At 38.5% G+C, this 24,656-nt stretch overlaps 1 protein-coding gene across 13 annotated transcripts in view; it reads right to left on the bottom strand.

The window, feature by feature from the left end:
- The window catches only part of RAPGEF4 (Rap guanine nucleotide exchange factor 4), a 283,628-nt gene that overhangs the window by 164,204 nt on the left and 94,768 nt on the right, over positions 1–24,656 (bottom strand). Inside the window, exon 1 of one of the 13 annotated variants that reach the window (XM_036084842.2) lies at positions 5,663–5,682. The exons of the other annotated variants lie outside the window; for them this stretch is intronic. The gene's annotated coding sequence lies outside the window, so the exon portion shown is untranslated. Of the gene's footprint in view, positions 1–5,662; positions 5,683–24,656 lie in introns of those variants that run through there. 13 annotated transcript variants of the gene reach the window in all.

Below are 24,656 nucleotides of genomic sequence, written 5' to 3'. Positions count from 1 at the left end.
AGGGGAGGAGGCAGAGAAGGAGGACAGAAAAAGAGGATATATATCTTTCTCGGCTTATGATGGGGTTACATCTTAATAAACCCACTGGAAGTTGAAAATATCGTAAGTCAAAATGCATTTAACACACCTAATCTACCGAACATCATAGCTTAGCTTAGCCTACCTTAAATGTGCTCAGAACACTTACATTAGCTTACAGTTGGGCAAAATCATCTACCACAAAGCCTATCTTGTAATAAAGTGTTGAACATCTCATATAATTTATTGACTACTGCACTGAAAGTGAAACACAGAATGCCTATAAGTGTATTGATTATTTACCCTTGTGATCACATGGCAACTGGGAGCCCAGCGTCACAAGAGAATGTGGTACCACATATCCCTAGCCTGGGAAACAATCAAAATTCACAATTCAAAGTTTGGTTTCTACTGAATGCATATTGCTTTCACATCATTGCAAAGTCACAGAATCATTAAGTCAAACCACCTTAAGTCAGGGATCATCTATAAATTGATAGCTGCCATGAGGAGCCAGACTTCAGAGAGAAAGACGTATAAAAACAGTTTTTAGGAAATCTGGTTATATGTTCTGGGATTAGTTCCCGTTTGGTCTTGGTTGACTCTTCAACAAACTTTCAGTAAAGATCTCCATTGTCTTCCAAGGCTTTCTGGAGTCAGATTTGACTTTCACCATGCTGAACAGTCTTCAAGTCAATTGGTTTCATTTGGGTTATGCAGGTAATTGATCTGGTGGCAGGAAGTTGAAATCCTGCATGCTGAGATGTGAGGCTATTTACTGAGGTGGTTTGGTCAAAGACTGGAGAAAAGTTGAAAAGTCTTCAAACAGGTGTTGGAGAGAATGTCAGTAATATATTAGGAAAACATATAAGGATCACTGAGCTATACTGAGGGATCCAATTGAGATTGGAGGTCATAAATGTATCACAGCATCAATCTGGACAGTGGTATGATTTTCTCAAGCAGTGCTTGGCAGTCTGGTAGGCAGGAGAAAGCACACAACTGCAATGATTAAGGAATGGTATTTATTTGGCCTGGTAGGCACCAAGGGCTGGCACAGATCTGTTTTGTTCATTTCTAAGTACCTAAACTACAATGCCTGACAAATAGGAATCACTCAATACATCTCTATTGAATGGATGAATGGGAGAACTGAAAATATTGCTAAGAGGGTGGTTGAAACGAAGTCCATGGTATCCACACTGAATAGGGAAGGCATTGACAAGAGGTGGTTAAAAGGGGAAGCTTAAGGGGACCAAAGGTTCCTATCCTCAGGTCTACCAGTCACATGAGTGGCATCACCTACTCAAAAAGAACTTCTCTGAGTCTTAAGCACCCCCTGGTGGCTTATCCAGCAAGCTATTAGGCCCAATGGTCTCCCTTATTTTTTACTCCTTAAGAGCGACAAGCGCATTCTCACACACTCTTCTCTACTCTTCTCAATGTCAGAACTCCCTTAATTTCCCTTCATGCAATATCATTCTCACCCATTCTTCAAACCTGCTCTTTCTCCTCTTTCTTTAAACTTTTGTCCCATCTACCTTAGGTACATCCTTCTTTCCTTCCCCCCTTTTTATTTCATCTTCATTCCCCTTATTTTTTCAATGGGTGAAAACAATCCTGATCGTGGCAGGTATTATTAAAGGCAAAATTCATGAAACCAGGACAAGAAAATCCCTACACTTCAAAATTGAAGAAATCAAAGTCTCTTAAAGCCAGTGAAAGTGGACATAAGTTTTAAGATAGCCACATCCCAGGTGCCTGGATGGCTCAGTTGGTTAAGTGACTGCCTTCGGCTCAGGTCATGATCCCAGGGTCCTGAGATCAAGCCCCGCATCGGGCTCCCTGCTCGGCAGGGAGTCTGCTTCTCCCTCTGACCCTATCCCCTCTTGTGCTCTCTCTTTCTCACTCTCTCTCTCAAATAAATAAAATTAAAAAAAAAATAGCCACATCCCATACCATCTTGTAATTAAGATGCACTTCCCCAATTACTGGCATTCAAAACATTTTCCATTCTTATGGTATTGCTTGTGTTTTAATTATTAACATAAAGTCTTTTTGCTATCAATTTTTTATTGCAAATGTACAGGACTTCTACTATAGGATGAGTTGTGTAGACTTTTGAAAAGTAACCCAAAGACGTTTACAACATTGTTCCGATAAAGGATTTGCAAATGAGCATTTGGACCACAACCTATTTGCCAGTCCACAACAATTGGTTTGGCATAGTTTTGATTCCTGCTTGAATTTCCTGAAAAATCACAATAAATTATTTAAGAAATAACAGTTGTCATACTTTCTGACACTTTCTGACAAGTCATAATGAATGGTTAAGTTCTGAAAGGTCAACCAGCTATCTTTTTGGCTTCCATCTCCTCTTTAGAACCAAGCTATTTTGAGAATTTCCATTCCTCATGCTCTTTTTCTTCCCAACCCTGACACTATTTGTATCCTCTCGGTGGCATTTTTTTAACTCAGGAAAACTTAAATAAGTTCCAAGATTGCAGAAGATCCTTATTATTTGATGATTGTGGGTCTTGTCTGGGAAAAACTCCAAACATAGATTTGCCATTTTAAGCAATTCTTTTGAATTCTCACTCTATTGTCAGCAATAGTCCTATATTATTGGTTTATTATTGATTTTTTTTCTTTCCCTTTACATAAGTTAACTAGGCACTCCAATTTCCTCTTCTCTCTTCTTATGTTTTCTTGGTTTATAAGTCCCTGAAGAACTGTATTGTTTCAGCTTTTTGGGTTTGGAGAACAAACAAATACCACACACACACACACACACAAGCACACATGCACACGCACACACACCCAACCTTGCCATTATCACAAACCCATAATCTTTTCCCTCAGCACCATGGTTATTTCCACCCTACTTTAATATAATCAGCTTCCCTTTAAAACATATTTCAGATTCATCCTTTTTCTCGGTGTTTCCACTGGCACCATCCTGCCTCAGGTCATATTCTCATCAAAGGTTCTGTTACAGACTCCTAGCCAGCTTTCCTGCTGCCCTCCTCATTCTCTCCCCATGCCCACCTCCACATCCAGCAGGCACTCAGTCCATACGGTAACTTGTCCTGCTTATACCCTGTGAAGGAGGAGAGCAGGGCCTCTGCACTAGGCACCTCTCCTCCTCCCAGTCCTGCATGATGAGTGTTACTTTCTTCATTTCACATATGAGGAAACAGATGCTCCCAGAGGTTAAGTATTTTGTCCCAAATCACCTATCTTGTAAGTGCTCAAGTCACTAGCTCTCAAATCTGAAGAGAGGAGAGTCATCTTTGTTGGAGCAGGAAAATAAAGCATTTGCATGGCAAAGATTTGATATTTAATCTCTTCAAAGTCAAGGAAGTAGACAGACTTGCAATTATTACCATATCAAGGCAATGGTTTTCAAGAAATGGGCTTTATACAAGAGAAGTATAATCCACTAGTCTGCTCTCAAAGAGTTTATAATCTACTTGGTTAGAGTATGTATCTAGAACACGCTAGATACATAGCACGTGCTAAATAAATACTTGCTCAAGCCAGGACCAAGAAATGGAAGGAGAGTCCTTGCTACTCTTATTTTGGCTTGCCACTAATCGCATTGTTTAGTCACTGGATGCTTCTTAATATAAAATGCTCTCTATGACACTTCCTCTTGACCCGGTCTCAAGGAATATCAGAACAATACAATGTTAGGAAAAAAGGCGTTGAGATTACTGGGCTGCCTTCCAACCCACAGGCCTATTTATTTTTTCCTAACTACATGATAATTATTGCTGGATATTATTATGGGATTTTTCCATATGTCCTTTAGTTAGGGCAGTGATGACCCAATGCAGCCTTTTAATGTACTCTGGTCTTCTGCCAGTTTACCTCATTCTACCACTTCTCCTTTGCTTTTTGTTTTTATGACCATTCAAACTTCCCATTCCCTAATCAATACCTCATTTGGCCACTGCTGCTGTTGACTACATACCTTGACAAAGACTCCTTGGAAAGGGTCTTTTTTGCTCGTGGCAGGCTCATCTGAAACGAGCTCTTGCTATGTTCATCATTTTGGCAAACAAGGACAAGTTCAAGGAAATTGGAGGCCAAACTTGACAGAGCACTGGGTGCAGCTGCTGGCCCAGCTGTGCAAAGATTCTCAACTGGTCCATTACCTCCAAAACTCAACTATTCAGCACAGCCTTCCCTAGTCCAGCACTCCTGTCGGTCTAATATATTTGGCAACAGCCATTATTTCAGAAATGAATGCTCATGTGTATTTATAGCAAATCGCATGCCTGCTCTATCAACAATTAAAGAGATTAGGATTCAGCAGACATATTCCTCTAATTAGGACAAGATGGAAGATATAATATATAGAATGCTGCAGTTTGGTCAAGGTTTATTCTTTCCTAACAAGACTGCCATGCTGCTTTTCATCAGTCACACATCCATTCTCTCTAGGGCCACCCTGCCTTCACTTCCTGTGTCTGTCCCATGGAATTTTCAGTCAAGGGATTCTGTTTGTCACTAACACTTCCAGTTTCCCCTACCTCCCCTCCTCAAACCACACTTTAGGCTCAGTGGACTGTTTTAAGGCTTGTTTTGAATAACATGCGGACAGCACCATGTGGCCACTAATTTCATTCAGTTACGCCCTTCCCCTGGAGCCTGGGAGTATGTTATATGCTCACACTTACGTAGTCTTTCCTCTGAACAAAAGCCTGAACTCAGTGTCTGGGCCATAAATTCCATCTTGCTTCACTCTTGCCCATGCATTATTTAAGCCATCTTCCCGGGGAGCCGGCATGAGAATTTCCCTCAGAGTAACAATCAGCAGGCGCTTTACGCCCTGTTTTAACGGGAAATGTAGGATATCTGAGAGAGTTCCACCCATTTGCAGTCTTGATAATGAAATATGATAATCTAATTTGGTAAAAATAAACTGTGAAATCAGAGATTTGAGGCAAAAACTTTAAAGATGCAATTCAGACGAGCAATCAATGCTTATTCAGCTTCTGTACCATCTCAGCTTTCTCCCTGTGCAGATGCTTAAGTGATGCTAAATTAAATAATTGACAAATTTTTAAAACTGCTGGAAATTACCATCTGTATTTAATTTTGGAATATAAAAAGGTCCATAGAAAACACCCTTTATGATTATTTTGTCTAATAACAGATATGAAACAATACAAACATCCCAGTCATAAAATATAATGCGTTCCGAGCAGTCTGGCTTACATATTCAAACACAGTTTTTCAAAACAAAAGACCACAGGAGGAACGAAATGCTGGGTTACCAATACATTTTTTTTTTAAGTGAATGGCAAAAGAACTGAGTTTTTAGTTTAAAATCCACCTCTCTAACCCCTCACCTCCCCACAAAACAAAAAACAAAAAAACAAAACTCACCCACAGGCTTCCTATAGACAGTAAGGATAACCATCACTTTTTCACGTCTCTCTCTCTCCTGGATAAACACTGGGCTAAACTGTCCTCTGTTAAGAACTTTATTAGGTTGATATTATATCCATACAAAATGAAGTCTACGACTGTAAATAAACATGCTTGAAGCTTTCCTGAAAACCCAGAAAGAGAAACAAGCTCCCTGCGTGGGAACACACTGGTAAATACGTGGATAAAACAAGCTGAAACTTACACCAGACACTTCCTCCAGGTCCAGCACGGCAGTAGCCCTAAGGGTACATTCTAGTTTTTTTTAATCCATGTTTCTGTTCTTCTCACTGATGGGACTACTCAGGCACATGGTCAAGTTGCAATCAGCTTCTCCCTCAGTGATGTATGAGAGCTGAGCTGATTTATCTTGTCTTTCTGCAGCATATTAGCACTAATGTTTCTGCGTATGCATCCTACCTTTCTTTAGCCGGAGCCCCGGCTTTATCATTGGTAATCTAAATTAAAGAGCCAGTGAACAGAGCAGGGTTGTTGTCCCCCACCCCTCCCTGTTTTCCATGAAACAATTGCCAGGCAGTCATTCCCGGACAAGGATTCCACTGTTTATTCTATCGAGCCTCCCCTTCAATATCCCATTGAGACTGGAAGTCAGTCGCAAAAGGATAGGTCCAGCGAGACTGTCTTAGTTCAAAGGTCTATTTATGATTTATCCTTTAAAATGGTACAAATGACCTCAGGAAATATGAGGGAGAGCTGTCATTTGCCAGTTTTTCAGCCCAGAATACAGACTTGACACTGTTTACAAAAACAGAGTAACTTGATACCCCACCTACTGCCCACGGTGCAGTGCACCTTTTGCTGACTTTTTTTTTCTGAGAAATCTTTTTTTTTCCACCCATGATTGTTTTACATATGCATCCTTTAATGTGAATTTTAATGAGGAATGTGAGTGCTAGGATCTAGCAAGTTACATACAAGAAGCACAAAATCTACAAAAATTTGGGGGATCAATCAACAAATCGTTATTAACCTTGTTATAACCTGTCAATAAGTAGCGGCTGAAGCAGAAGCCAAAGACTGTATTTATTTCAGGAGGTGTCAATTCCTTGCTTTAAGACACATTTAGAATTTTCTCAATCCCCACAAATGTTTGGGAAGAAGAAACACATCAGAGTACATTTTCATATGAAAGTTTTTAATCTCTCGAAAATTTTGCTCTCTTAGTGGTACCTTAAAGCTTTTAGCCCAGATTTTCATGATTACTGAAATAATATTAGGTTTGTTTTCTTATTTTAAGCAGCATAACTTTTTAACAGCTGTTAAGCAACAGAATTTGGTGGATAATAAAGTATAACAAGTTTTGTCTTTATTTTTGTGTATTTTTGTTAAGAGAAAACACGATTGTTTCCATAATTATAAACACGTATTTTACATCTTTAATTTTGTTTTTTTTTAAATTAATAAATTGTGACATCTATTTCTATATGGGCATAAAATATAGACTTGCCATTTTTAGTAGCTTTTTGATATTCAATTCCCTAATTCCTTGATATTTGCGTTGCTTTAATTTTTCATTATAAAAATAAAATGTCTCTGTTCAGAAATGAAAAATACTCACATTCCAGGCCCTTGACCAAAAAAAAAAAAAAAAAAAAATCAGTCTCTAACTTTCTGCTTCTCAACATTCTTCAACATTGCAGTTGAGAGAAATAAACTTGGGAGTTCTGCTTGAAGACTATCTGGGGTATCAGGTCCTCTGGATTATATCCCTGGGTGAAACTTTAATCATTTATATTAATTTCTATCCTCTAGAACTTGGTTATACTGAACTGCTCCACAAACATCCAGAGTAATTATTTAAAAAATTTAAATCTGGGCTTGCCACTCCACTGCTTAAAACTCTGCATCGCTTCTGGTTAGTCTTAGGATGAAAGCCAAAATCTTTATCATGGCCTTCAAGGACTCAGTTTTATTAAACTCGGAAGATAAGCCCACCTTCCCAGAACTGACTGGCTGGGATTCAGAACCATCAATCAATCGATAATTGAATGCCTGTTCTTTATTGGCCAGTCAGCGTGAGTATGGTATCCGAGCACTGGGGTGGGATGCGGGAAAATTCCAAAAGCAAATTACATAGTCCTTTTCCTTTAGTTTGAAAGTAACATCCATGAATAAGATATCACTACACATCAGCTTACAAACTATGGTGAAATCAACATGAAGCAAGCCAGATTCGAAAATGCAAAGTGAAGATAAAATCAAGGGTTAGAGGAATAAGATGAAATGAATCATTTTATGAATGTTAATTGAAACTGACTTAGACCAGAGGAGGAAAAGGGAAACAAGGGGGAAGGAGCAGAAACTCTAAAACAAGTTATACTCAAGCTTGGTCCTATTGTTATGCTTCCAAGGTCTATGGTTTGCATCAGCTAAATTAATCTCAGATTTACATTTTTAAAAGCCAACTACCCCATAATTGTGGTCCTGAGTTTCTTCAATAAATAATTTCTATACATTCATTATATTACTGTTTATATTACTTTCCTTCAAAAGTTCTCTTTATTTCAAGCACTAAAAGAACCACATGATAAACCTCACCAGTTTCTAAGTAAGATGGCCCAGGAGCACATCACAAGATCCTGAAAGTATGAGATTTCTCATAACTAAAGACAACATATTAACCAAGAACAACATAATCCTTTAATACAACTCGTGTGTAAACATATACATAAAATAATGTAAACATCCAAAGACATGAGAAGTATCCACTGAGTAATAACCTCTTGAGAATGGCCCAATGCATAAGGGATTAACACTGTAAGGTCCCACAAGTCCAAGAGTATTTCCTATACTTCCTGCCATTGTCCTGAAAATTCATACCATTAAATTCTACCCTTGGAAGAAATCCTAAGACTCTGGAACCAAACTGCCTGTATTCAAATCACAGCCCTGCCATTTACCAACTGTATGACCTTGGGTAAGGTACTTAATGTAATGTGTCTTTCAAATTCATCTATAAAGTGGGATAATAGACTTCTGCTTTTGGTCATAAAAGTAACTCATATCAGACCAACCTTCTCACAGATAACAGTCATAAATTCTGGTTAAAATATTAAAAAACAATAGCTATCTGAAGGCACTGGAGAGTGATCAAGAGCAGGCAAGAGCTAATGGCGGGGGTAGGGGAGGAGGATAACACTTGGAAGAATGGCTCTTGATAAATTACTCATGCTTTATAGCTTTTTATCTAAGGGGAGACCCAGTCAGTCAGTTCCACATGGTAGCTAGATCTCTGCCATCTTACTAGCTGAGAAATTAGAGATGACAGCAACTATAAAATGTGAGGAAACCCCAGAAAGAAGATAGCCACAGAAGGGAAGCCCCAAACTCAGTACATACAATCTGAGCAAATTTCTGACTCCTCCCAATACTATACATGTGTGGAGCAGACTTCAAGTAGCCCAGCTAAGATGACAAAAACTAAACAGATATTTGCTGCTGTCCATCACAGGGAAGACAAACTTGGAATTTGACTTCCATTAAATTAACTGCCTACTAAAACAGCAAATCAATACTCTTCAAAGGTATGTGACACAATTTGGAATCTCTATAATATGTTACTCACCATGTCCAAGGTACATTCCAAAATTACTAGATATGCAAAGAAACAGGAAAACCCATCCTCAAAAGAAAAGATAATCCATATAGACCAACTCTGAGATGATGCAGATACTGGAATTAGCACAAAAGGATTTTTAAAGCAGTTATTATAACTATGCTAAAGGATATAAAAGAAATTTCAGCGGAGAAGGAGAAATTATAAAAAAAAAGAACCAACTGGGGCGCCTGGGTGGCTCAGTTGGTTAAGCGACTGCCTTCAGCTCAGGTCATGATCCTGGAGTCCCGGGATCGAGTCCCACATCGGGCTCCCTGCTCAGCGGGGAGTCTGCTTCTCCCTCTGATCCTCTTCCCTCTCGTGCTCTCTGTCTCTCATTCTCTCTCTCTCAAATAAATAAATAAATAAATAATCTTTAAAAAAAAAAAAAAAAAAAAAAGAACCAACTGGAAATTCCAAAACTAAATAAAAAAATCTGAAAATTCACTGGATGATCTAACAGCAGATTAGGAAAAAGGTAACAAAATGTTATCAGTGAACTCGTAGATAGAACAATATAAATTATCCAATTTGTGAGAGAAAAAAACTTTAAGAATGAACACAGCCTCAGGGTCCAGTGGGATATAATAGCATGGATAACACATGTATAATTGAAATCCCAGAATGGTAGGTGAAGAGAGAATGGGCAAGAAAAAAAAATTTGAAAAAATAATAATCCAAATTTGCCAAAATTTGGTAAAAACAAAGATATAAATTTACAAATTTAAAAATCTCTGCAAACCCCAAACAGGATAAATAAAAACAAAACAAAATATAAACCCATGCCAGGGCACATATTCAAACTGCTAAAATTCAAAGACAAAGAGAAAATCTTGAAAGCAACCAGGGGAAAATGGCATATTATACACAGGATAAAACTATACTAATTTTTCATCAAAAGTAATGTAGGCTAGGATGTAGAAGAATGACATCTTTATAACTGCCAACAGGAGCAAAACAGTCAAGCCAGAATTCTGTATCTGGCAAAAATATTCTTAGTCAATGAAGGCTAAATGAAGACATTTTCAGAAAAACAAAACCTAAAAGAGTTAATTGCCAACAGATCTGCACTACTTGAAAGGTTGAAGAAAGTTCTACAGGAAAAAATAAATTCTACAAATGGTTTTTTGAGTCTACAGAAAGGAATGAAGATCACTGAAAATGGTAAATGGTAAATATGTGAGTGGTATAAAACACACACACAAACATACACACACACTCCTTTGAAATTCTTTAAAAGACATACAATTATTCTTTTTTAAACAAATTATAACACCCTATTGTGGGGTTTATAACATACATAGATGTAACATAAATACATGGCAACAACAGCACAGAGGATGGAGGAGTCAGTAAATGGAACAATGCAGTTGCAATGTTCCAATGCTTGCCATGAAGCAGTACAGTATTACCTCTAAGTAGAATGGGAAAAGCTAAAAATGTATATGGTAATCTCTACAGCAACCACTAAAAATTAATGCAAAGAGAGACAATTAAAAAGCCAATAGAAAAATTAAAATGGAATTTGTGGTAGCCATGGAGATGCCTCACTTGGATTTCCCTTCTAGAAGAAACTTGACAATCAGCTGTGAGGAGTGCAGTTAGCTGATAGCATCCCACGGCAGCACCTTTGGGATCCACTGTGAGTGACTCAAAGCTATGTTCTTTGCAGCTAGTCAATGACTGAATATGACAGGGATATGCACACTTGGCCAATTCTGCACAGTGCAACACTCATCTATCAGCAATCTTTGACCAAAATCCTCCATCAGGCTGGCAGAGACTTTCTCAAAGTCATAATGCAGTTTGAGGCTCTTTCTACCTTATCCTCCTTTCTTGCTCCCTCCTTTCACAGATGCCTGCTCTCTCTCTTCTTTTTCTTGCACAGATAACTTCATCTTGGTACCTGCTTCCTGAAGAACCAAACTAATGCAGAATTCTAAAATATATTCATTAAATCAAAATAAGGCAGGAAAGGAAGGAAGAGGAACAAAGAAGTAGATGGGATGAAGGGAAAACAAATAGCAAACTGGTAAATCTAAATCCAAACATATAAATAATTATATTAAATGTAAACAGACTAGGGGCGCCTGGGTGGCTCAGTCGTTAAGCGTCTGCCTTCGGCTCAGGTCATGATCCCAGGGTCCAGGGATCGAGCCCCGCATCGGGCTCTCTGCTCAGCGGGAAGCCTGCTTCTCCCTCTCCCGCTCCCCCTGCTTGTGTTCCCTCTCTTGCTGTGTCTCTCTCTGTCAAATAAATAAATAAAAAATCTTAAAAAAAAAAAAAAAAATGTAAACAGACTAAACACTCCAGTTAAAAATGGAAATTGCCAGAATGGGTAAAAAATTAAAACTCATCTATGTGTTCTCCATATCCTTTAAATACACGGAATAGATAGTCTGAAAATAAAAGCATGGAAAAAGAGAAAGCATAAGAAAGTTGGAGTGACTATATTCATATCACACAAACTAGATTTTAAGGCAAAGAGTATTACCAGACATAGAGACACTTCATAATGACAAAAAAGGCAATTCACCCGAAAGAGGTAAAAATAATAAATGGATATGTGCCTAATCACAGAACATTTTGAAACAAAACTGACAGAATAATTGAATAGACAAATCCAAAATCATAGTTGGAGATTTTAAGACTGTTTTCTCAGTAATTAATAGAAGAACAAGACAAACACACACACACACACACACACAAAACACAGTGAGAACATGGAAGACCTGAATATCACTATCAACTACACTGGCCTATTTGACATTTATAGTACACTGCACCCCACAACTGCAGAATACACATTCTTTTCAAGTGTACATGGTACATTCACCAACACAGACAATTTGGTGTGCTATAAACAGAATCTCAATAAATTACAAATGACTGAAATTCTACCAAATACGTTTTCTGACCATAATTCAATTAAACTAAAAAATAGTAACAAGATATCTAGAAAACCCCAAATATGTGGAAATTGAGAACACACTTTTAAAGAACTTGTGAACGAAAGAATAAATCACAGGGAAAGTATTTTGAAGTAAAGAGTAATGAAAATGCAGCATATCAAAATTTGTGTGCCATAGTTAAGTAATGAGAAGGAAATTTATAGCTATAAATGTTTATAGTAGAAAAGGATAAAGGCATAAAAGCAGTGACTCAAGTTTCTACCTGAGAAGCTACAAAAAAGCAAATTAAATCCAAAGGAAACAGAAGGAAGGAAATAATGATTCTTTTAAAAGAGCATAAATCAATGAAAAAGAACACAAAAACAATAGAGAAAATCAAGAAAACCGAAAGTTAGTTCTTTACAAGATCAACAAATTTCACAAATTCCTAGCTAGACTGATCAAGAAAAATTAAAATGAGGGAATAAAAATTAACAGTATCAGGAATGAAAAAGATGTCTCTAGACATCTGAATATATTGAAGGGATAATAAATAACTATAATAAACAACTTTGTGTCAATGAACTTGGAAACTTAGATAAAATGGACAAATTTCCTAAAAAATAGAATTTACCAAAATCAACACAAGATGAAATTAAAAATCTTAATAGCTCAATCTCAAAGTAATTGAATACACTATCAAAATCCTTCCCATAAAGAAAACTCCAGGACAAATAGTTTCATGGTGAATTCTATCAAACATTTAAGGAAAAGATAATATTAATCTTACACAAACTTTTTTTTTTTTTTTTTTCAGAAAATGGAGCAGGATGGAAGCTTCCCCAACTCATTTTATGAGGCCAGCTTAATCCTGATACCGAATCTGACAAAAATACAACAAGAAAATTACAGCTAGTATCTATGAATATAGATACAAAAATTCCTTAACAAATATTACCAAATAAAATTTAGTAATATAGAAAGATAATCATCCTGTTTGACATCATGACCAACTAGGGTTTATCTTAGGAATGTAACACAGTTTTAACATTTAAAAATCAATTATTATAATAGATGTACTACCAGAATAAAAGAGAAAAACCATATAGAATTTTAATATACTCAGAAAATCATCTGACAAAGTTCAATACCAATTCATGATCAAAACTCTCAGCAAATTAAAAATGGAAGGGGGATTTCTTCAATCTTCAGTTATAATCTTATTTAATGGTGATATATTGAATGCTCTTCCCGAAGATGAGTAACGAGAAAAGGATGTCTACTCTCACCAATTCTATTCACCTGGTGCTGGAGGTCCTAACCAGCACAAGTCAGGAAAGATCAATAAAAGACATAAAGGTTGGAGAGAAAGAAATAAGACTCCCATTTTCTGCAGATAACATAATTGTTTAGATGGAAAAATCACCAGGAAACTAAAATGGGATAATGGTACCTACCTCATATAGTTATTAAAAGAATCAAATGAGTTTAAATTTGAAATGTGTTTAGAATTGTACCTGACACATTGTAAGCACTGCATAAGCATTAAGCAAAATTTAAAAATGCATATACCTAAATATAAAATCTGGAAGGGCTACATATTAGCCTATTGACAATGAGTATATATTTATTCATCAGAATAGCTAATAGAGAACTACTTTAAGGAATAACATTATCTTCATTCTGGGAACCAGGTTATGACAAAGTTCAGGGCAAGTAACACCAGGCTACCTAGAGAATGGCCAATTCTCACTAACATTCCTAAAACAGAAAGATGAAGTATGTTATAGTTTGACACTGTCTATTGAGTTACTGCTTTTATATGACTTATTATGTCTACATAGTTCTACAAACAAGTCCAGCTGTTTTTAATGAACACATACCTTCCTGTGATCTATAAGTATTCTCACAGCAGAATATCTATGAAAGACGTTTAAGTAAAAAAAGGAGTTGGCATAATTGTATTTACAGTATAATTCAATTTTTAAGGCAAAAAGATAGGCATATATGATAACTGCATTGATATGTGCATAGGAAAGTGTCTGGGAAATATCCAAAAGAAGTGTTAATAGTGGAGAGCCCCTTGATAGTGGAAGTAGAAAGGATTTTCATTTTTTTACTTAACATCTTTTGTATATGGTTTGAATTTTTAATGATATTTAGTGATATTTTTCTTTTGTAACTTTAAAAATAAAATAAAATCCCCTAATGCAAAAAAATATATCAACATTTACAAGTCACAATGTTTAGAGTCCTTTTGTTTTCTAAGTCAAACAAAAGGAAAAGAATTCTTCTTTTGTGTTCTTTAAATAAAGGTAGAGTTTTATTTTAGACATCAAGAGCATATTCCAGATATTTGCATCTCTAACATCCTTCCCAGTGTCCGCACCTCCCTCTACCCCAAGTGGGGAGTGGGGAGAGTTACAAACCCAGGTGAGGTCAAAGGTTCAGTGTGTGGGCATAGGTGCGGTCATCAGGACTGAGAGCATGATAAGGCAGTAGGCTTGATGCCCCCATCAGCCGACCTGCTTCACCCTAATTCATACCATCACACTCTACCTGGACTCCAGGAATTGGCTTCTCCAACTCCCACACCTGTACCCAGCTGATGGAGACTGTGGGTAGGAATATGGATCAGAGATAATCCATTACCACTGGAAGCACAGAATTTTAATTAGAATGACCTTAAAAAATGTCTAATTCATCTACAGACAACTGCTTTCCACATAAGGAAATAAGTCCAGGGAAGTAACTTGCCCAAGGTCATGGGGTTACTAAGTCACCACAGCAGGACTCTTGAGCATCAGGATAGCATTGTCTGTTACAACAGGGAGAAGGTCTAAAAGTGCATGCCCTATTAATGGCGGACCAGGGGCTGTGCCTTCAGGAACAAAGAAAGAAGAGTAGGATGCAGGCACAACCAGGCTCAGAAAAGAGCAATCTTCCTGCCTTTATCATAGACCTTTAAATTGGAGTGGAAACATCAAAAACTGGCTCTGTTATTCATTTACTTTCATTACTAGTGTTCCATAAGATGCATATGCACTTTCTCTACAAATAATTCATTAGTACATAAGAGAGAATGTTTCCTATTTGAGATATGCCTTCTGGTCACATCATTCAGAGATGCTCTTAGTATATAACTAACACTAATGAAAGGCTTTTGTTAGAATGTTTTCCACATTTTGGTTACAGGCAATAGGAAACCTGGAGATACTTAAATTAATGCAATGTGTTCTATTATGCTCTATCAAATTGGGTTTTTTATAGTGGGAACTATGAGTCAGTTTCTAAAGTTTAGGAGGCTGGGGATTTACTTAAAATCAATAAATCAGAAACTGATTCAATCAAATTATCCTGCAAACTTGTGCAGAACTATGAAGAAATCCCTCATTCCTCCATGCTAGGAAAAAAAAAAAAAGAAAACAAAAGCTCCCAAAGAACAGTCAAAATAGCACTCCCAAAGATTATGAGCTAAGACCCATTCTTAAAACCTAAAGTAATTGATAAGCAAATAAAAAATCATTCTTACCTATTTATCAATATAAATTCTCTAAAGTCTCCTGTAGGTGGTCATTTATTAACACTGATAAATGGTTATAATACCCTCAGAATAAAATTGTTGCCTTTATTCAACATCACATTTTTTCACTATTAACAGAAAGCCCTTCAATAAATTATTTTAAGTTCCTCAAATGCATTAGAAATGTTATATATGCCTTCAAGTCTGCAAGAATTCATTATAAGAAGGTAAAGGGAGATGCATAAGTGGCAGTTCCTAACTGGACTTGAATGCTGCTCACATTCATTATATTGCCCCCCCCAGACATTTCATTACTAATGATTTTCCAATACTGAAGCTTTTTAAAACTTTGATCTTTTGTGAAAACTCAGTAGGATGATGCAAACCTTCCAGCTGAACAAACAGACTAGAGCAGAAAGACCATTGCCTTAGCATTTGCCACAGAAAATATCATCTGCCCTGACTTCACCCCAGTGTTTCATTAAAGTGGTGTCTTTCAAAATATGCAAATGACAGTAATAATTTGAACAAACAAATGAATTAGGTGAGCTTCTATAGGCAATTTACTCAAGGTAATTAAGAATGCTAAATAAACAAATTATTATTTTAAATGGCAAGAAAGCTTTAATTAAACTTGATTTCTATACTTAAAATGAAATTACTAACTCAACAGAAAGGATCCAGTGCAAATTAAAAGCGAAGTGTCAAGAAGGAAAAAAAAAGAATGTACCCTTTGACTTTTGATTCACAAGATTAGTACCAGGTGTCACTGCATTTTCACTGGAGCTGGCTCAGAGAGAAGTATCTCTGTATATGAATTTAGAATTGATCAAATGTATTTGAGGTGCCTCAAGCATGAGCACATTTTAAATGGCAAAGATGCTAAGCAAAAATAGAATCAACCCAAACCCAAGGTAATTTCTCTCCAACTAGCATCTCAATCTTTCTCTGCCAATAAGAAATGGAACCCAGCAGGCTATGGTTCATCCAGGGATGAAGAGTCCTTCTGTAATGGGTGGAGGGACATAGTAGCCCATAGTAGACCCTCCACAGTAGTATAATGGCCACCAGCCATGAAGTACGTTTGTATGATGGACTAAACCAATGGGCCCCAACCAATGGTCATGCAAATAAAGGAAAATCTCCACAGTTATCCCGAGATGGATAAGGCTAAAACATGGTCCCATTAAAGTAGATAACACATATGTATTTAGTCCTACAAAATAACATAATCTTAAAAATAATTATAGCCTATTTTTAAAGCTTCAAGTAACCTTAATTAATCTCCAAGACTAGACATTTCCATGTCTCTTCCCTTTTTAATGTTTTATCCCAGTAATTTTAATGGGACTCTGATTAGACCCCAGCCACCAGAACTGGCAAGCAGTAGAGCCCTTAAGAACCACCTGTTTTCTTCTCCACATGAAACACCTTGCCTGGTGGAGCCTCCTGGGTCTTCCTTCTTCCACCTTCAGCCCAGTGTCCCACAGGAATACACACGATGTGTCCTGTCCCCTTCGCTCCTGGCTTTCTGGTCGGGCAGGATGACCCAGGGCAGGAGTCAAGGAGGAAGCTAAGCGTGTGAGCCCAGTGGTGGCAGAACAGAGCAGGGAGGGGCCTGGAGACAGGCTGGAGAAGCCATTCTAAGTCACTACCTTTGGCATCTGGGCCCGGTCACCCTGCCATGCAAGACCATTTTCATATTGTTTCCCTAAATAGTCTGCCTGGAGAGAGACCCTAGGGATACTATTAAAATATCAATGACAGTGATAAGAAGTTTATGCCAAGCCTGTGTTCCAAGGAGCAGAGAGACCTCCAGATTACTGTGTTTTCTCTTGTGTACTCGTGCCTTCATTCTGGAGAGGCAACCATGTAACTGCTGACCCCAACTAGAGAGGGAGGAAGGATGTCTAGAAGTCAAGAGATCTGAAGAGGCCAATGTGTCCCTAATTCTTCTGTTTGCTCCTTCATCCCTTCATGCATTCATCAGCAAGAGTCATTCATTCATCATTCATTTCTACGCTCAAGGCATATACAGAGACACCATTCTATCCCCAAGTTGCTCACATTCCAGAGATAGAAGAGACATCAAACAAAATGTGCTGGAAATGCAGGGTGAAATGGGAGCCCCACAGAGGAGCACTGAGTATTTGAGGAGTAAGAAGTTCAGGGGGGGAAACAGAGAAAGTTGCCAGTGACCAAACATTGATCCCAATAGAATGTGTCCGCTCCTTTCACCCACCAGAAGGGGAGCTGTGCACGGTGTGAAGAGAGCTTTGTCTCTCGACTTAGAGCAGAAATTCCCAGAGCGCTGGAACATATCCCTTGTGTCAGAGCATGGCATGCTGTGAGGTCTCAACATATATTTGCTGAATAAATGAATGATCTAAGAATTTGGATCTGCCCTGGGGACTTTTGTTGGACAGAACCTTAGTGAGTGGGCATATCAGAGGACATCTAACAACATAACCCTCTAGAATTTGCAGACAAGACACTTCCTCTAAAATGTTTGCACAGAGTCACAGAATTGTACAAAGAAAGTATGCCGGGTCCATAAAATGTTTGCAAGTGAATGGGTAGATAAAAGGTGGTACATTCAATCATTGGAATACTGCAATGAAAAAAACAACTTCTGACATATACTACTCATCATGGATGAATTTCAGAAACATGATATTCAGTGAAAGGAGCCAGAAATAGAGACCACATATCACATGATTACATTGATAAGAAATGTCCAGGAAAGGCAAATTTATAGAGATGGAAAGTAGATCTGTGATTGCCCGGGGATGGGGGTGGGATATGATTAACTATAAAAAGCCATGAGGGATCTAAGCAGGAGGATGAAACTGTTCTAAAACCAGATGGTGGTAATAGTTGCACCACCTTGTAAAGATTCTCATTGAATTATACACTTGAAATGGGTGAATTTTATGATACACAAATACACCTCACTACAGTTGTTTTAAAAGCTTTGCAAAGGGAGTCATAAATTATAGGTCTGCCATCACGCTGTTATGAGGGGACTGCTATGTTGTTGGAAAACACAAAGATAGGAGTCAGCTCAGAGTTGAAAAGAACCCCCATCTCCTAATTCCCAACCTCAGGGCCCTTCCTAAAGAACCTGCTCAGTGGTTGCCAAGGCTGGAAGGAGGGGGAAATGGGGAGTGACTGCTAAATGGATATGTGATTTCCTTATGGGGTGATGAAAAAGTTCTGGAAGGAGATAGTCGTAATGGTTGCAAAACATTATGAATGTACTTAATGCCACTGAGTTGTGGCACTTAAAATGGCTAAAACAGTTTTATGTTTATGCATTTTGCCATGTCTGAGGAATATTTCCACATCTCCCTTTCATTTGCTAAATCCATTCCCTGGTAGCCACAGGGGGGCCAGCTGCTGTCCCTAGCTATCTCGTGGCAGGAGGTCTTAGTCCACGTGACAGCATAGCTCTAAGATTGCTGTACTCTATTACCTTTCCTCTGATTGGCAAACATCAGATATTAATTTAAAAACAAATCTGGGCTTGGTTTGTGTTGTTAATCCTGCCCATTTGAAACTGGTTGGCATCATTCAAAACAACACAGGCAGGGACGTTCCCTGAGCTGTCAGGCCATTCATTAAGTGTTGCTACCATGGGTTCCTGCTCCCTGAAAGTGTAGGAGGCAATGACTTCTCCTATCATGGATTGAGCCATGGCATATTATGAGAAACACTTGCTGTTTGTCAGAAATACTTTAGGTCCATAAAGCTCTAAGACTCCCTGCTCCCATATAATCCAAAGCAGCTCCAGCCTGGCCTGGAATGACTTCCACATGATCCCTACTGCAAATGCCCTAAGTCACTATCATCCACGATGATTCCTAGAGTGCTTTTTTCACCAATATCATTTGCACTAGTATTCCTATCCGACTATCTATAAGGCTGGTCAAAATGTTCTTTCCTTCTTCCCAATAAGAAGACAAGTTGCCAGCAAATTAAGTAAGTATCCCAAGGATGCAAATTTATTTAGGGCTAGAACCAGGGTCTGAACATGCTTAGTATTCGTATGTTTGATTGGTGGTGTACATAGACAGTAAGGATTATCAGCTACAAAATATTTTCTACCTCAAAGATGACTTTAAACTGATACTTTCATTTTGAGATTGGTTAAAATATGCCTGCAATTGAATGGAGTGGAAAAAAAGAAACAAAACCTCAGGCTTCCATTTGTAAAATAAAATTTGGAGAGCAAGTACTAAATGCCAAATGTCTATAAGAACTCCTCAGAAGAATTACTTCCTTGCTGCCAGCCAAAACTCACAGGGACACACTGCGGCTGAATTTTTTAATTGTGCTTTTTAGATGCTGGATAATTTTCTGCATATTAAAGACAATCATAGCCAAGCCTAACAATAAAAGTAATTGAATCTCATGCTTGAGAGCATACAGCTGATTCACTGTGGGGTGTAGGAGAGGAAGGAGGCAAATAAGAGGAGGTGAGAAGTCCAGAAGTAATTTTCGCTCCATGAGAAGCAGAGACTGCCTTCACAGTAGAAAGGCCTGAGATGGAAGTGCGTCCTTATTCTCCAGACCCATTCTCCCATGTGGCATCTGAAAACTATCAACACGCATTACAGACTGAACCCCAGCCTCTGCCCCAGGTCTCACAACCTCAGCTTAGGACGTTGAGATGAGATTTCCAAGAGAGGACAGGGTGAGGCCACAGCCATTCTGCCCTTGGGAGGCTGTGCTTGCTCCAAGTCTCCCCGGGGGCTGGGCAAGATGGAGCACGCAGACTTACTTGGCAGCATACACTGACCAACCAGAAAATACAGCCTAACTTGTATGTACAAGAAGAGTCTTTGCCTTACATATATATCAACTGCATTCAACCTCAAAGATGAAGCTTCTTCTATGTGTGAGGCAAATAACACAAACACTACACGAACCCTGCCTTAAAAGGATTAACAATTTAATGGCAAAAGTACTAGCAGCTGTCAGATATAAGCTAGCCAGCCACCTGGTGTCAGAACAAGATCTATTTCTGTAAATATTAAATGTGCACAGATTTCAAGATTTAGTTGGTGGTCACAGAGAAGGCCTTCACAGATTAGCCTTTACAGAGAAGAGATCCTAGTATAGGACACTTGGGTAATTACTTTATTTTCTCTTCTATAAATGGGGATTCAGGGCCACAATCTCAAAATCAAACACAAAGTCAAAATCAAAATGGCTGCAATGAAATATATAAATATGAATATTCACAAATGGAATAGGGATGATAAATATCCTCATGTCCTCAAGAATAGAGTCTATATTTCTACTTAGCTCTAAAGAGTGACATTATCCCTTTTTCTTTTCCTTTACTCCTCTTATCCAATTATTTTTAACATCCTATGTTCCCTGACAACATCTCTCATACCTGTTTGCTTTTTCTAGACTATACTCACCCTAGGCGTGGCCTTGTCACAGCATATCTAGACTGCGGTGATAAATGCCTGGTTACTGTGCCACCTTCAATCTCCCCCTCATATGACTGAGCATTCTACAGCCATATCATTCTTGTTGTCACTGTGATCCTAGCAAAAACTCTAAAGACCCACTTGTGTCAACAGATCCAAGTCCAGATTCTTTGGCTTAGATTCCTACCCATTTTCCCAGGCTCCTATCCACAGATTCTCTTGTTCCACCCAAACTGATTCCCCAGCACCTTTAACTTCACCACCTCTATAACCTCACTGCTATAACTCCATGGCCTATGGGGGAGACTGTGTTTTCCAGAAGGACCACAACAATACCTCCCATCCCACATGCTCTTTCTACAATGTGACGTTAATCAGTTAAAGGTTGGGCCTATGTTCCCTCTCCTGGAATCTGGGTGTACCTGTGAATATGATCAAAGAGGCAATGGATAACTTACAAGGTAGGTCATAAAATTGAAGGAGCTTCTGCCTGTTTCTCTCAGGACATTGGCTCTTGTTACTAGCCTCCTTGCTAGGGGAAAGCCATGCAGACATGTGGAAAGGCCAGCTGACAGCCAGCGTCAACCAAGAGACATGCCAGCAGCGAGCCTTCAGCTGATTCCAGCCCCTAGCTATCCTCTAGGTTGTCCCCAAACGAACCCAAGTGGAACAGAGATAAGCTGTTCTCTCCCACCCCTATCCCCTGCCATGCCCTACCCAAATTGCACATTTGTGAGCAAAATAAGAGTGTGGTTGTTTTGTATACTACATCTTTTTTATCCACTTCTCTGTTGATGGACATCTGGGTTCTCTCCATATTTTGGCTATTGTGGACATTGCTGCTATGAACCTTGGGGTGCATATGCCCCTTTGAATCACTATTTTTGTATCCTTTGGATAAATACTTAGTAGTGCAATTTCTGGATCATAGGGTAGTTCTATTTTTAACTTTCTGAGGAACCTCCATACTGTTTTCCACAGAGGCTACACCAGTTTGCATTCCCACCAACACTGTAAGAGGGTTCCCCTTTCTCTGCATCAGCCATCAAAAAGAATGAAATCTTGCCATCTGCAACGATGTGGATGGAACTAGAGGCTATTATGCTAAGTGAAATAAGTCAGTCAGAGAAAGACAAATACCATACGATTTCACTCATATGTGGAATTTAAGAAACAAAACAGATGAACATAGGGGAAGGGAAGGAAAAATAAGATAAAAACAGAGAAGGAGACAAATCAAAGAGACTCTTAACTCTCTAGGAAACAAACGAGGGTTGCTGGAGGGGAGGGGGGTGGGGGGATGGAGTAATTGGATGATGGACATTAAGGAGGGCACTTGATGAAATGAGCACTGGGTATTACATGCAACTGATGAATCACTAAATTCTACCCCTGAAACTAATAATACACTATATGTTAACTAAATTGAATTTAAATAATAAAAAAAGTGTGGTTGTTTTAAGTGACTAATTTTAGGGTAGTTCGTTATGTAGCAATAGATAACTGGAATCAACTAAAATATGCTCCCCTTCTTTTTGGCCTTCTCAAATCCCACTTACTTTCCAAAGCCCAATACAGACCCCTCACTTCCTTCATGTTGTTAACCTCACCTAAAAGTGATTTTTGTCTCTGTCTCTCTTGCTTGAAGTTCAAATAGCACTTAATAAAGACCTAAGACCTACATAATCTCCTTGAGAAAAAAAGACCATGCCTGTATCTTCTGGGGAACCCGTTCCCATCATCTCTCAGGATATATTACACATAACAGATGGTCTATATATACTTGCTGCATAACTAATGTTCTAGCCTCCAGAGTAGGTACTTAATAAATGATACACACTATGACAGGTGATTAATATAAAAAATGATAGAGAGGGACAATAAAAAATTTTATGGCTCAGTCGTTAGGTGTCTGCCTTCAGCTCAGGTCATGATCCCGGGGTCCTGGGATCGAGCCCCGCGTCGGGCTCCCTGCTCAGCGGGAAGCCTGCTTCTCCCTCTCCGACTCCCCCTGCTTGTGTTCCCTCTCTCGCTGTGTCTCTCTCTGTCAAATAAATAAATAAAAAATCTTTAAAAAATAAAAATAAATAAAAAAATAAAAAATTTTAAATGGAGGATTAGGTAGTAATAGGAAATCCAAAATTTCAAGTCATTAAACTGCCTTTATATTGAGTAAAGTAGATGCTTTTTAAATTAATAGTTTATGTTCAGGAGTGGGTGTGTCTGTGTGGGGGGGGTTGTTTTCAGCCAACACGTAGATTTGGATGTCTGCTTTGGGAATTGTTCCCTCGTTAATAATTAAATTCTAAATGGGCATTTTGAGAAGTGGTAGTAACCATCCACATTGTACGGTCTTGTAATTACTCAAGTGTAATTAGAGTATAGGAAAGTTTAGAAATAGGCAGAATGTTTCCTGTCAAATACTATCTGTATCAGGACTTCTTGAAATGGGCATCATGAACCCTACCTAGACGGTTGTCATTGGATGAGATTCATGAAATTCATGCCTAAGGGAGCACCCGGGTGGCTCAGTCGTTAAGCGTCTGCCTTCAGCTCAGGTCATGATCCCAGGGTCCTGGGATCGAGCCCCGCATTGGGCTCCCTGCTCTGCGGGAAGCCTGCTTCTCCTACTCCCCCTGCTTGTGTTCCCTCTCTCACTGTGTCTCTCTGTCAAATAAATGAATAAAACCTTTAAAAAAAGATCTTTAGAAATTCATGCCTAAAATTATATACAAAGTTTTTGTATGTATGCATTTTTCTAAGGAGAGGGAGGGTCTATGACTCTCATCAGATTCTCAAAATAGTTTTGGAAACACAGTTAATCCAAAGCTTTACCTTATCACATGTACTTTTAACTCCTATTTAGAGATTCTGCTAAAGGGACAAGGTGTGGGCCAGCAATGGGGAAATACCAAGGCTGGTCTGGCTGTGCCACTTCTTTGCATGGCAGCCTTGGGGAAATCCTTATAAGCTCTCTGGAGCTGCTTCTGGACCTCTCAACTATGAAAACAGGAGGATGCACTACCAAGACATCTCAAGGTAGTTTCCCTGAAACGGCATAAAGAAGAAGGAAAGGGCTACTTCACTTGGTGTTTTTCCATTGGATTTTCTTTTCTATAAAAGAACTGTAACATTAATTTTGGTTAAAATTTACATCTAAGTGTTTACAGTTATTTATTTAGCAAATATTAATTGAGTGCCCATGATGTGACAATCACTGGCTGTGGACGGTCCACTCAGTCCTTTAAGACTTGACCATTACTGAGTAGTCCACCCCACCACTGCACATAATGCCAGGAAGTAAAGTGGACAGTAAAAGTATCAACAATGAAGAGAAAGGCACAGAGGACCAAAGAACAAGTGATTCATCGCTAAGTGGGTAGAATAAGTGTTGTGTAGGAGATCAAGCAGAAACAGTACTCCACTGATAGCCAGGCTGATTTGGCTGATCTGGCTGATCTGTTCTGTCAGGTGATGCCCACTTGCTCCTTTGCCTTCCAGAACTGCATGCTCAGTTAAGAGCATAGCTTTTTTTTTCCCTAGAGGAAAATCTTTCTTTAAAGATGTGTAAGTAACTACATTCCCGCTCAGGATCTCTGAACCAGTTCTCACATGAATGGAGTCATAAACAAGCAAAAAGCAAGTAAACACAAATTCTTTAATGGAAAAGAAGGCACATAATGAGTACTTTGGACTCAAGGATAATCTGACCACAATTCTCCTCA

This window comes from Halichoerus grypus, chromosome 4 (genome assembly GCF_964656455.1).
Source record: "Halichoerus grypus chromosome 4, mHalGry1.hap1.1, whole genome shotgun sequence".
Classification (NCBI taxonomy): Eukaryota; Metazoa; Chordata; class Mammalia; order Carnivora; family Phocidae; genus Halichoerus; species Halichoerus grypus.
The sequence above is the reverse complement of the archived record's forward strand: the minus strand, read 5'-3'. Positions and strand labels throughout refer to the sequence as shown.